Here is a 13,944-nt window from a genome sequence, read left to right as displayed (position 1 = left end):
ATTGAGTATAATTGTTTTGTTCTACAGAAACCAGGTAAAAACAATTTAATGTTGGTGTTGAGGGACCTGTTTTATGGGTTTTATGGTTTCTTTGTGGGGTTTGACTGAGTAAAAGAAAAATATTTATTTCATGTGTCTAACCGCTAAAAAAGATATAGGCCTATTTTGTTTATTGAAGACAAGAAGAAGATATTGACTTGGTTTACATTTTATGCTGTTGAAGCACCGATCAGTTTTTTGGATACTATTTTAATAAAAAACAAATCATCGGATTGGACTCGGTATCGGACTCAGTTTCAAAATAAAGGACTCGGTATCGGATCGGATGCAAAAATATCAGATCGGAACATCCCTACTCTAAGGGTTATACAATTACCTAAATGAGACAAAAAACACCCCAAATTACCTAATCAATATACAAGAAAAAGACGCATACATTACCTCAATAAGAAACAGGTAATACTGCTGTTTGTAGTTGACACATGAAACGACTTTGTTTGATTTTTTTTTAGAGTTCTAACATAAAAATTCTTCAAGTTATAGGTGCCAATGCAATAAGTGTTACACCCATACCCGGTCTCCCGTACTGATGCTTTCAACACAAGTAATAACAGAATCAAATCGTGTTCTTCCTCAATGGAGTACAGCTGTATTGTATTTATATCTGTTTTTACATGTGTTAAACCTGACGAGCACAATTTGCATACACTGTTGTCATCTGCTTTGTTTGTCCTTCAGACATTTTATAAACTGACTCAAGTTCATAAGTTGCAGACTAATGCTTTCATCACTGTTCACTAAAAACATGAGTGTGTTCAATGAAAGCACTTTCATCGTTCATGCTCAATACTGCATGTGAGTGAATTAGAGCTTCCTGTCATTTTCTTGTCTTGGTCATTTCACACTAATCCTGATCTTGGGAGCTGAGTATCTTTTCTCTCTGGTCACACTGTGCACAGCACCTCTCAGCTTTACCCTCCCAAACCCTTTTTGTGTGAACCATTTATCATCTAAGTGGATTGACAGAGGAGGGAACACATCTCTGGAGCCTTGCTGATGTTGCCGCCTTACTGTTATTCAATTACAGCGCAGCTTGCTTCCTGGAGACCGCAAAGGCTAACAAGCCCGCTATTCCAAGACGCAGGGAGGAGATGATGTGCAGTTATGTCAAAGTTCACTGAGACGCCGACGCTAAGACAGTAACCTCCCCCCATGACATCTCTAATCCTTCACCAGCCGGGTCGATCCGCGCCTTGCAGATCGATGGGCATTGACAGGTCTAATTGATTTCTGTGGGAAAGGAATTCAGGCTCAGCTAAAAGCCTGCAGCCGCCGCACATGCATGAACATTTGGATATATGCGTCTGCTGCAAGCGGATCAGGAGGCCAGGAGAGACGTGAGCAGCTAATGGCTGTTCACACCGCTGTGCTAAAGTGGTAAAGTCTGACATTTCCCCTTCCACGGGGGACAAAAACGTATTTCAGGACTGAATGTAAATAGTCGGAGCTCAGATCCCCTGATAGGAGACCTATATGTGATTTATAAATGAACGATCTAATCACAATTTTTTATGGCTGACAAAACATAAATTATCGTTCAGTTAGGACACAAGCAGGGAGGGTCTGAGGTGAAAGAAATCAATGCAACACCCTCCAGTGTTAACACCGAGGCACACCATCACACACATAGCTCTGTGTACATATGCGAGTTAACCAGGAGTCCATTCATTCCTATGAGAACCTCATTGATCTAAGTGATTATTATTATTAGTCTAGAAACTGCCTCGAGTACGTTAGAAAAAATTGAATTCTTGCAGCAGATTTCGGACATAGCATAGAGAAATATTTGCTGACAGATGACGACCATGTATGTACACACATACTGTATGGAGACATACATGCCTGGGCTGAAAAAGCTGTGAGACCAAATCCCAGATGAGAAGCGTTTATTTCGCCTCTGGACATTTGGACATCTTAATCAGTGAGACCCCACCACACCAGCAGTGGGTGATTTACATGGCTGGATTGACCTGCTGGGGGGCCCTGGGGCTAAAATGAGCTGTTGGGCCCCTATTAACCGCTGCTCCTTCTACTCTCTGTGCAACATAGTGTTGTTCTGGTAGCCATATTGCAGCTATACCTCATTTTGTGTTTATTTATTTGTAACATCCTCCGAGACTAGGTTATGTTTTGGCTTCGGTTTGTTTGTCAGAAGGATTCCTAAAGGACTACTGGTCTGATTTTAATGAAGCTTGGTGGAAGGGTGAAGCACTGTCCAAGGAAGAACGCAGGTTTTTTAAACACGGGAATACTCGTTAAAAATAGGTGATACACTGCTTTCCGATTGCCAGTAGACCAGAGCTAAGTACATGGCTCAACAGTAGATGAGTACGCCTTTCTGTTTTGTTAAAGGGATAGTGCACCCAAAAATGAAAATTCAGCCATTATCTACTCACCCATACGCCGAGGGAGGCTCAGGTGAAGTTTTAGAGTCCTCACATCCCTTGCGGAGATCCAAGGGGAGAGTGGGTAGCAACACAACTCCACCTAATGCAGGCTGGGCGCCCCAGATTAAAACGTCCAAAAAAACACATAATTGAAACCACAGAATATCTCCATACTGCTCATCTGTAGTGATCCAAGTGTGCTGAAGCCCCGACATAAAAAGTTGTTTGGAAAAACGTTATTTGAACTCTGTTTTTAGCCTCATTGTAGCCTGTAGCTCTAACTGCCTCTCTGTGGACCGTGTTCACGTGTGTGTGCGCTTGGTGTGTGTCACAGTTGATGTTACGAACGAGCTGGAAAACAGGTTAGTAAACAGTAGAAAACAGCATGGAGGCCAGTGGGAATGTTACAATAATTACTTCTTCTCTGTTATTTATTTAGTCTCTCTTACGGCGGTCAAGCACTGCTTGGAGAGAAACGCACGGTATTTTGTGGTGGTATGTCGTCACCTCACACCTCGCACTAAAATTAGCGCATCTACTTGGCTGTCGTATTGCCATTACTGCCGATCGGAAGCTGGAGCCAATAAATACCCGGAACTACTGCAAAATCATGATGCTAGGTTAACCTTTCCGATTAAATACCAAATTCAGATGTTAGTGGGTTTTTTGTCCGGTGGGAAATAGGGATGTCACGATTACTTGATTTCAATATTAACCGCGATTTTAAACGTCACTGTTAATTATTCGTAAAGATTCCTCAACACTGTCACTCTCCAAAGATTATGCCGCGGCGCGGAACCATATACAGTAGGTCAGTGCAACTCACACAGAACGAAAACAAAGTTACACAAGCGGCGTCTCCGAGTGATGAAGTATGAATGAAGAAGACTTATTCCCCCCAAAAAAACGGATAAAGTCAGCCGTGTGCTATCATTTTGGCTATCGCAAAATGACCAAGGGGTCATTGTTGACAACGGCTTTCCAGTTTGTAAAACATGCCGCAAAAAAGTCGCGGCCAAAGGATCAAACACAAGCAACATGATACAACACCTGCGGGACAACCACCCGGCTACATTCACAAGTAGAGGTAAATGCACAATAACTGGGTTAAAATACATCAATCTCAATTTATCTAATGTAACACTGAATTAAAAAATTATATGTTAGCGTGTCATTTGCAATTAATGGCATAGTGGTATGATACAAGTTGGGCTTACAGTGCAACGTGACAAGCTAAGGCACGTCTCAAAAACTTTTTTGATGGATAGTTTTGCAGTTTGTGTGCACATAGCGTGAGGTTGTAATGGTTTTGGGTCCTTTGGCTCTTTGGAGTGAGACGACAGGCAGAAACTCACGTCCACACGAGTGCAGGATTTCACAAATGCTCGTCGTTTATTTTTACATCAGCTTAAAAACACTCCAACCTTACCAAGCCCGGCTGTACGGCTACTATATTTTCATACATGAACAAAATAGTCGCCACACGTACTTAGAACCATCACTGTTGTGTTGAGAGATAAAAGAAAAAGCAGGAGCACATCGAAAGAAATAAAACTTAAAGATCTATAAGGAGTGGTCATGTGATTTTACACATTTCTAGTGTGAAATTAATTAATGCATAATAATCATGATAATCGTAAAACCGTGATTATTTCTCTGACAATAATCGTACCAAGAAAATCTATAACCGTGACATCCCTAGTGGGAAAAGGGCTTAAGGGTGCTTTCAGACCTAGAGTTGTCTTGCTTTGGTCCGAATCAGGAACTAATTTTCTTACAAAGTTGCAGAATTGCCGAGAGTTGGTTCATGTTCTCACGGCAGCATTTACAAGCGGACCAGATCAAATGCGTTGCATGAGAAAGCTGTTCTTGATTGGTCAGAATTTCCATGTGGGAAAAATCCAGGAAGTAAACAAAACGTTGAGGAAGAGTACACTTGCAAGATAAATGTGACACCACCTCTTCAAGAAGGTCTCGGTCCAGTTGTTTTGGTGCGCACCTGAGTGTAATTGCTGTGTTCACACCTGCCCAAACGAACCACACTTAGGGGCAAACGAACTTGAGTTCGATTGAACCAAACCAAACAGGGCAGGTGTGAAAGCACCCTTAGTGATATCCTGTTGATGCTGAATAAACTATCCATCCTATAAACTCTGGACATGATCACAGCGGGCTGGTGCTGACATCTCTATTGGAACGCAAGTAGTAGCCTGGTTCTACATCTATGAATCACTGCCTACATCACTTATAAAGCTCTGATTACACCCCGTACAAGGCGGATATGCCAATCACTATTTAGACATTAAACAATGAATGAATGGAGCAGAACTAAATGGCAATTTAGTGTGATTATCAGGCAACTGAGGAAGGGGAGGACTTTCAGGCTAATTCTGAAACAATGGTGGAAAGCATCCAAACTGATGTGCAGTAAACAACGTATATACTGTCTGTACACAACAATATGTAAACAAAGAAAGACTGAGTGAGCGTGCCAATGAGGAGAAGGTATTCTGCAGACTGAGGTGGAAATGTTTGATCTACTCAGACTTGGCAACACCACATAATCCATCCTTGATTGTCCATTTTTGCACATTATTGTCTGGCCAAGTCACAAACATGGTCACAGCTCATGTTACTCTGCGTTACATGATGATGGATATCAGTTATGTGATCCGGCTCTGAAAGTGTTCAAAAGACGCACCGGTTCATTGATCGAGACCCAGCCCATGCAGGAATGCTTGAGTGCAGCGGGTGTGTGTTAAACTCGGCACATTTAAATGATTTTTTTGGCACACTGTGTGCACCCCAGCACCGCCAGCTCCTTTGATTTTCCCTTAAAACTTGAGCACATAAATGGCGGGACATGTTTTGATTGCTTGAGAGTCTGCACATGCCCTTAAATACCATTCTAATTTTTTATAGACCAATCAACAGCGTCGCACTGCCTAATTAATCTCCTTGAAGTTTTTGTGATTCATCATTTCATATCTCATTGATGTCTTTGGTGTTCAATGATATGCAGATTTCTTGTTTTACCTCAGCAAACAGATGGCGGGGAGAGACATGCTTTGTGTTTTTGGATGGCTAACAAAGCATGTGGAGAAATGGATTTTAGGTCAAAAACATCTGTGGAGCATGACATGGAAGTGGTCGCATTTATTTGTTTCTTAGCTCACATTTCAGCCAAAATACAGAAACAAAATATCCATGATGATTTTGATACCTGTTGACCTTCCCTAAATCCCGCCCCTCTTGGTTACTGTCAAACCTGTAACGCTTTCACATTCAGCATTTCGATATAGTATTTTCAACAATATCAATGACAATTATTCCAAAACAAATAACAGCAAATTTCTGGAGTGATACTTCTGAAATATCCGAGAGAAGTAGACAGGACTATGTAATGCATTTGAGAGCTACATATAATCATAAATAATTTCGGCAGAGTATTGATGAAGAAGACATTTAAATCAAGGGAAAAGCTCACTGGTCCCACTGCAAGCATCAGGTACCTCATGTGTTCACAACAGATATCAGTCAGTCTACGCTACTGAGCCACTATGACGTCCCTAACTTCCACTGCCTTTTCATTTTTACACATAACTTAACAATGGCAGCATCACGGCAGTCCAGTGTGTGATTTTAAACAGCATGCCGGCATCGTGGATGCAAAAAGGCGTGACGGACGTGACACATAACACAACATCGTCAGCCTTTAGCGTGACATATAACATGCGCATTAGCAGCGCTTTCTAAACAGTAACAGTAGCATACCACAGCAATCATTATCATTTACTTTCCCTGTTGGTGTCTGCTGTTTTGTCACTTGTCTCTTATCTGATCAGAGGGCAAGGAGCTCCCAAATCTCATTGCTTTCCCAATTTGCAGAAAATTTTAGTCGCTGTTAGGGCTCATTTATGCTCAACGTTAAATACGGATACGGACGGAGCCTTCTGTCCGTGCTCTGCGTTCATTTTGTCCGTATTCCATAAAGCTTACGGATACGGGCCAAACGGAGCAGTACCACCAGGAACCGTGGGGGCAGTGTTGCTGTCACTACCCAATACATAGTTCTAGTGAGACACAAAAAAGAAATAACAATTCAATTTCTCTCATCGGCAGTACTAGAGAAAAGAATTCTCCGTCCTCCAGTCGCGATGTATTTAACAGCCTCACCGACCACCGCCTCCTACAACGCTGCCTCTGTTTTTGTCTTTTATGCAAGAGGTACATTATCAATGTCTCCTCCACAGTCGCCATGTTTGTTTTTGAGTTTGACTCTGGGCTGCCTCCTGGTGGATATATTGATTAACATCCATGCCAACGTAAAGGACGCATGGAAGCATGTGGGCAGTGACGGTAACATCCTTTGAAACGGACGTATACATTTTCGTAGGTAAAGGGAGCATAAATGAGTCCTTAGTCTTCTTTGAGTTAGCTGCTAACTGCTACCACCTCCAACTCGATGCACAGTAGGCCACACGGGAACTTCTCAGCAGTTTTCCCCCTCTGACTAAAATCATGACGTTTCTTCCCATAAATATGAAAAAGAGCCACTGGTTACAACCAAGGTCTGCCGAAGACCATTTCTGAACCAACAACACCTTGTCCAGCCTTGAAGCAGATGGGCTACAGCAGCAGAAGACCACACCAGGTGCCACTCCTGTCAGCTAACAACAGGAAACTGAGGCTACAGTTCACACAGGCTCACCAAAACTGGACAATAGAAGACTGGAAAAACGTTGCCTGGTCTGATGAGTCTGGATTTCTGCTGCCACATTCAGATGGTAGGGTCAGAATTTGGCGTCATGGATCCATCCTGCCTTGTATTGACGGTTCAGGCTGGTGGTGGTGGTGGTGTAATGGTGTGGGGGAGATTTTCTTGGCACACTTTGGGCCCCTTAGTACCAACTGGGCATGGTCAACGGGAGATTCTCTGCAGCAGCTGTGTGATGCTATCATGTCAATATGGACCAACATCTCTGAGGAATGTTTCCAGCACCTTGTTGAATCTATGACACCAAGAATTAAGGCAGCTCTGAAGGCAGAAGGGGTCCAACATGGTACTAGCAAGGTGTACCTAATAAAGTGATAGGTGAGTGTATGTTTCAGCCCATTGCCCAACTAAATTACTCTGCCTTATCATTTGTTTTAAGTGCAGCCTCATATACAGTAGTACACAACTACCTTATTTAAAGTTAAACCATTACTAAGTTACTTAACAGTATTTTTTTGCTAACATGCTAAGCTAGCATCTTAGCTAGGAGCAAACAGAGGATTCATTTGTGGATATTTAATGGACTCCACACTATAAAAACAATTTGACGGATAAATAGCGATATGTAAACAGCTGTTGTTTTTAAGTATTTACTCATGCCAAATATTGTTAGAGAGCTTAACTCCTTGTGTCATATCAAGAGTCAGACCACCAGCGACAAACAGTTACAACTCACCTAAGAAGCCTCAAAGTAATCCACCGATCCATAATACGCTGAAAAAAACGATCCCGATATATCGGCAAAAGTCCATTAGATGCAAATCCAGCGAAATATTTAGTCCAGACACTTGATTACATCCATTAAATCCACAGACTGCTGTGTCATCCTTTCAAACGGTCCAATCCCGCCACATTAACTTGATAAAACTGACTTCTACAGGTAACTATGGTGATGAAGTCCCGCTGCACTCTAAGCCAATGAGAGCCCGTCTTGACAGGAAAAGCCCGCCCTCTTCATTAAGAGAGAGAGCAAGCCAATAGGAAGTAGTTGTGCTGATGACTGACACCTCTCAGAGCCAATGGCATTCTGAACACGGAGATAATACAGTTTGAGGCCTTTTGATGCTATGAATCTAAGTATATAATAAACTGATGGTTATTTTAATATTTTAATGGAAAAATCCTGTCTTTTTTATTTAAATTCACTTAGATATTCTTAAAGTCATTTTATATAAGCTCCTAAATAGATATTTCTGTCTTTGTTGATTTGTTTTTCACTCTTAATCACACACAGTAAAAGGTTAAATCTGCATCCAACACCTCTAATCTTGTGTTTCTGGCTTTGGAAAAGCTAAAAATACAGCAACCCAAACTGAACTTTGCACACCATTTGGAAATGGAGCTTGTGGATGTCATGCTCATCTTTACAGTGTCTGTCAGGTTTGCATGTCCCTCTTGCTACGAGCTGCTCATTCCTGCTATCAGCCATTTCCTGTTTATCCACCGCCAGTGGGTCGCATGTGCGGCGTCATCAACAGCTCCTCCCACAAGTCATCAACAGCCCCTCCTGTGGCGGAAGGGCGCCTCATTCTTTTTAAACCAAAAAGGTTCCACCAATATGTTTACCCTACGAGGCAGAAAATTGGACACCTCGGATCAACTTGCCAATCTGGCTCTGTGTGTCTAAATGCTCGCAGCTTACCAGCAAAACGGCCCAACATTCGCCGAAAATCTGGCAGTGTAAAAGGGGCTACTGCAACCACCAGGTCCTTGAACATACAGTCATAAAAGAACTTTTAACATATTAGGTTGATTGGTCCAGTAGTTGGTGAGATTTGCTGCAGACAGACAGATACACACACAACACATGATCCCCTCGAGGCTTATGCCTGCCAGAGATACATATGTTGTCTTACAAAGCTTACACATGTATGAAAGAATGAATCTGCCATCAAACAATCAAGTCTCCATGCAACAGGCTCACCACTCACAAAAACCTGTGTTGTGCATGCCGACTAATACTTACAGTAGCAGGGCAAATTAAACTGATTAAAAAGCCGTCTCCAACCTTATAAAAGCCCCTCCCCCCCGCAACATGTTAATATTAGACGCAGTTTGAATTCAATTAAGGAAATATGTGCTCGAATGCAAAGAAAAGGCTCCCCCATTATACTCGCAATAATTTTTTAATCTGAGTTCAAGTAGGCGCCTGGAAAGAACATTTAATTTGCCTTTTGTAATTGCGTTAGGTTTCATATGTTTAAAACTTCTGCTGCGTCGAGTTGTTGATTAAAAAAACAAGAAACATGGCAGTTAATTCTTTATTATAAAGGATCCCCGCATGTTAATAACTTCCTGAATGAAATCAAACGAGCCGCCCCGTCAGACGCACGTGTGAACATTATTACATATTGTAAATGTAGTGTCGTCTTGTGTGGTTACATTCGAAGAAATACCACTTAAGCATCAATCTTTTTTCTTTTACTGATCTAATCTAATTAATAGATTCATGTTATTGGAGTTAACATGAAATAATATGCTTAGAAGCCAAGCCTACCCGTCACCTTTGAGTACGTGTCACATTAACAACCCATGACTTTAAAACTTCGCCCCGGCATAAATTAGACGGAATCTCAGGGAGCCGAGTCTCAGTGGAAATGTTTTCTGCCACGCAGTTCATATTTCATAGCACACCCGCTAGCATTAATTGCATTCGCATACCCAGATATTCAGATGCAAACTGCTTTTAATACAAATTACTTCAGACAGCAAGTAATGACTTTTCCCTCTTTCACAACAGTTGCAGTCTCGCACATCTTTCATATTCAGGGCTCGTGAGAATACACCCACGGCCTTCTAATCAGAGCTCGCTCCCCACATCTTTCACTCACGCTCGTGTTTTTCCAAATGTCACTCGTCTCCATACAGGTTGAGGTTGGATCCATCTCTCATCCAAAGTATAATCTGAGGAATTAAAGTCAGATTTTTATTAATATTATTGAGACAAACAAGGCAGATTGACCATTTTGAGGCGTTAATAACTGAGCAGCTACAGGAGGTGCAGCCTGTCCGTGGATCTTTTTTTTTTCCTTGATCTCCATCAACCCTCAAACCCCCGGTCGGGGAGCATCAAGCAGCACTCTGTCACGGACATGCTCTCTCCTTTTCACCCACAGGTTAGGCCATCTATTTGAAATTCTGTGGGAGTGTGGCTGTGGCCTGGCCTTCCTCACCTGGCTACCCCTTTGTTCTGCTCTCCCAAACTACCCGTGTCTATTAAGGTCAGTCCAGGGAAGTGGCCAGTCAGAGAGATTCAAACCTCTTTTTCTCATTGCTCACTTTGGCTCAAATGAATTAAAGGCAAAAACAGAATCATTGCTGCTTTACCCCAAAGTGCATGAACTAAAAAAAAAGCAGGGAGATAAAATGAATGCAGCTCCTCCTCATGACTAATGGGCAATCTAAATAAAGTTTTAATTGGTACAGAAAACACCTGGAGTACAATTATGTGCTTTATGAGCGTTTTAACAGCCTCAGGACTGATTTCCATACGATAAACAAATGACAGATTAAAGGGAAAACAATGCGAATGCTTCTATATAAGACACAAGGGGTTGCAAAATGGTTTGATGACTATGAAAATTATGTCAATCATTCACAGTCACCAGTCCCCGGTGAACACTTAGGGTAAATTCTGAAGCAACATTTTCTACTGATGCACTCACCACCGTCACACCAAAAACTGAGGGAATATTGGTTCAGCAGAGTTGAAGAGACTTTTAGAAACGATGTGAAGGAGCACTGACGCTGTTCTGTAGGCTGACAGAGGTTCAAGACCTCACCAAGACACTTTACATTGGTGTTTCCTCTAATTTGTCACTCGTCAGCATGTGAAGATACACTGTGGCAACTGCTGACCTCTGGTGGTTTAACAACTCACACTGCTGCAGTGATGCAGAAGTCTACTTTAGGGTGTGGCAGCAGACAGTTACATCACTGTTGGGTGTGGTTCAGTGTTAATTTGGTTGATGAGAACTATGCTGAAATTGTTTTGACAACCTTTTTTCCATGACAAAAACAAGATAATGACGAGCTAAAAAACAGATCTTCATCGAAATCTATGTTTCATTTTTGTTGACGAGACATAACGAAAATGTTAGTGGTGGACTATCGGACATCGAAAGCCAAGAACAGCTGTGCTTGTGATTATCTTCAAATGCTGTAAGAACGACAGGCTGGTTAACTCCAGTAAATAGTCTGCGCCAGGACGTTTTGCTAGCCAGCAAAAACACTCACACTGGAGCAGTGTCAGTGGTTGGTGCATGTTGTGAACTGTAAGTAGTAGCAGTAAATAATCAGCCGTGTGTGTCTGACTGTGGATGGTGTTAAGGAATTTGTGGAGTTCGTTAGTTGTAGTGGTGGCTGTTAGCAGCTAGCTCCTCTTGTTAGCTGCTGAACGGCAGCGGAGCAAGCAGCCACCTGCCGCCAGACTTCCGATCTGTTGATCCCCCTAGACTCAAATCAAATCCAGACCGTCTCAGGGAAGGTCTATGAATTGATGCGGTTTGAGAGGCAGGTAGGAGGCTGAGTTATCTGTGTGTAGCTGTGCTGTAAGTAAACAGTCTGAACTCAGCACAGTTTTCTCTGACAGAGACAAAAGGCCATGACTTTAAACCTTCAGACTAACACAGGGTGTCTACAGATATAACCAAGTTAAATGTAAGACTTTTGAAGACCTTTTTAATACCACCTTACATGAAATTTCAGACCAAACCTGCAATGGAAATACACATTATATGTTTATGTGTACACACGTTTAAGAACTCTTTTCAAGTAAACACACTGATGTCAGTTCAAAATGAACAGTAAGGAAAAATGACAACTATTGAGGGTGAGTTTAAGTTTAATGTGTTACATGTAAAAATAAAGCAAAATCTCAACTCTGTCATAAATGCTCATACTGCAAGAATAAAAACCTTTTTCTTCGATCTGTCCAATGACTGTTAACAATCATTGGACGGACCGAAGAAAAAGGTCAGGCTGGAGAAGTTTTCGTGGTCATGTAACCAAAAATATTTAAGACCCATCAAATCTGAATTTAGGACAACTTAAGACTTTTCAAGGACCAGTAGACACCCTTTAACATGTTGCATATTAAGAAAGAATTCAAGCTTTGTCCTTTCTGCTTCTTAACAGTGAGATCACTGAGTAAGAGTTTACAATGAACTTGGGTACAAAGCATAAATTGAGATGTTGGGCTTTTCAGATGATGATCACTAAGTGTGTGCTCGTACATCACCCCTTTCTAACACTGCTGGAGAAATGCAAATGTGTAAGTGTTCAGAAATTAAGTTACCTGAGTTGTCTAACAAAACAGGGATCCAATACTAATCAGATGATGTAACAAATCCACCTCAAGTAGGATACAATTTTTTTCTGTTTCTGTTATTAATGTAGTCAGGCCTATATTCACATTGTCATGGCACGCTGCCACTTAGATTTTATTGCTACAGCAGTCTCTGTCCTCAGGATACCTCACATAAAAAACACCCCAATGAGCTCCATGCAGTAAGTTATGCATACTGGTTTGATACTCACTATTGGTAGGTCTTTGGTAAGTACAGCTAGGGTTATGCCTTGGTTATGTTAACCAACGTTTGACAAATCAACGGACGGCAGCCACCTGTCACTCAAAGCGACCACGCCCTTAATATGTACAACATTAACCCTTAATAATATTTAAGTGGTGAGTTATATAAAAATTAACCCACTGTACAGTCGTCAGGAATGGGTAAATTAGCTTGAGAGAGCCAAATCATTTTTTATCTACCAAGCTGTAAACACTGCTGCTGTAAAGTTGGGCATTTTAACATGGGGGTCTATAGCCAGCCTCAAGTGGCCATTCAAGGAACTGCATCTTTTGGCTTTTTCGTGTTGGTTTCATTTTCAGCCCTGGAGGTTGCCGCTTGGTTGGAACGTAGCCACCATTGATTTGGCAGGTGAAATGTCCAAAAACCTAAAGAGTAACTTTGGTATTTTTCACCCTGGACTTTATTTTTTCATGTTTTAGTGTAAGTGTCTAATATCTGCAACAGGCTGCAATGTAACCATTTGGGGCAACTGTGCATTGTCAACATACATTCACTTAAAGTGTTTGGTTTTTGTCACTGACAGGCCTGACAACATAATGGAAAGGATCCCTACAGAGATAGACGTTTTTGTTAAGAGGTAAGATCCTTTTTGTTTAAGCAGAAACAGCCTCAAAATCACCAATGCCAAACCCACCAGACTCCATTTAAATAAACAGTGATTTTATCCTCATAGAACACACTTCATTTAAAGTCATCAAAAACAAAATAACCCCCCCCAAAAGCCACCTTGGTTTGTTTTTCCACTGTTCCAACAATCACCAACTCTGGTTTGGTTGAAACAAACCATTAATAGAACCCAGTTAGATGTAAAAACATGCTCGCTCTATACATGCTAAAATCACTGTTTATTTGAATGACGTTTGGTGGGTTTGGCGATGGCAATTTCAGGTCAAACAAAAATGATCTTAATCTTTAAAACATAATCCATAATGTTGTCAAAAACATACAATAACAGCCTGAGCCTGTCAGTGACAAAAGCACTTTCAGTTGATGGACACAGAGGGTGCGCAATTGCCCCAAATGGTTACATTGGAGCCTGTTTCACTGCTGCCAACTGAAGCCCTCTCACTCAATACTGGACCAGTTACAAAAATTGCTGTTCCAAATATTGGCTGAGACACAAACATGT

General features: G+C 41.6%; 1 long non-coding RNA gene across 2 annotated transcripts in view; it reads right to left on the bottom strand.

Moving 5' to 3' along the window:
- LOC125884041 (uncharacterized) overlaps positions 1-8,057 on the bottom strand; it is a 129,066-nt gene extending 121,009 nt beyond the window's left edge. For both annotated transcript variants that reach the window (XR_007448640.1, XR_007448641.1), the window contains exon 1: positions 7,901-8,057. This is a non-coding gene — a long non-coding RNA (uncharacterized LOC125884041). The remainder of the gene's footprint in view (positions 1-7,900) is intronic.
- Between the last annotated feature and the right edge of the window lie 5,887 nt (positions 8,058-13,944).

The sequence above is a fragment of the Epinephelus fuscoguttatus genome, linkage group LG23 (assembly GCF_011397635.1).
Source record: "Epinephelus fuscoguttatus linkage group LG23, E.fuscoguttatus.final_Chr_v1".
NCBI lineage: Eukaryota > Metazoa > Chordata > Actinopteri > Perciformes > Serranidae > Epinephelus > Epinephelus fuscoguttatus.
The sequence above is the reverse complement of the archived record's forward strand: the minus strand, read 5'-3'. Positions and strand labels throughout refer to the sequence as shown.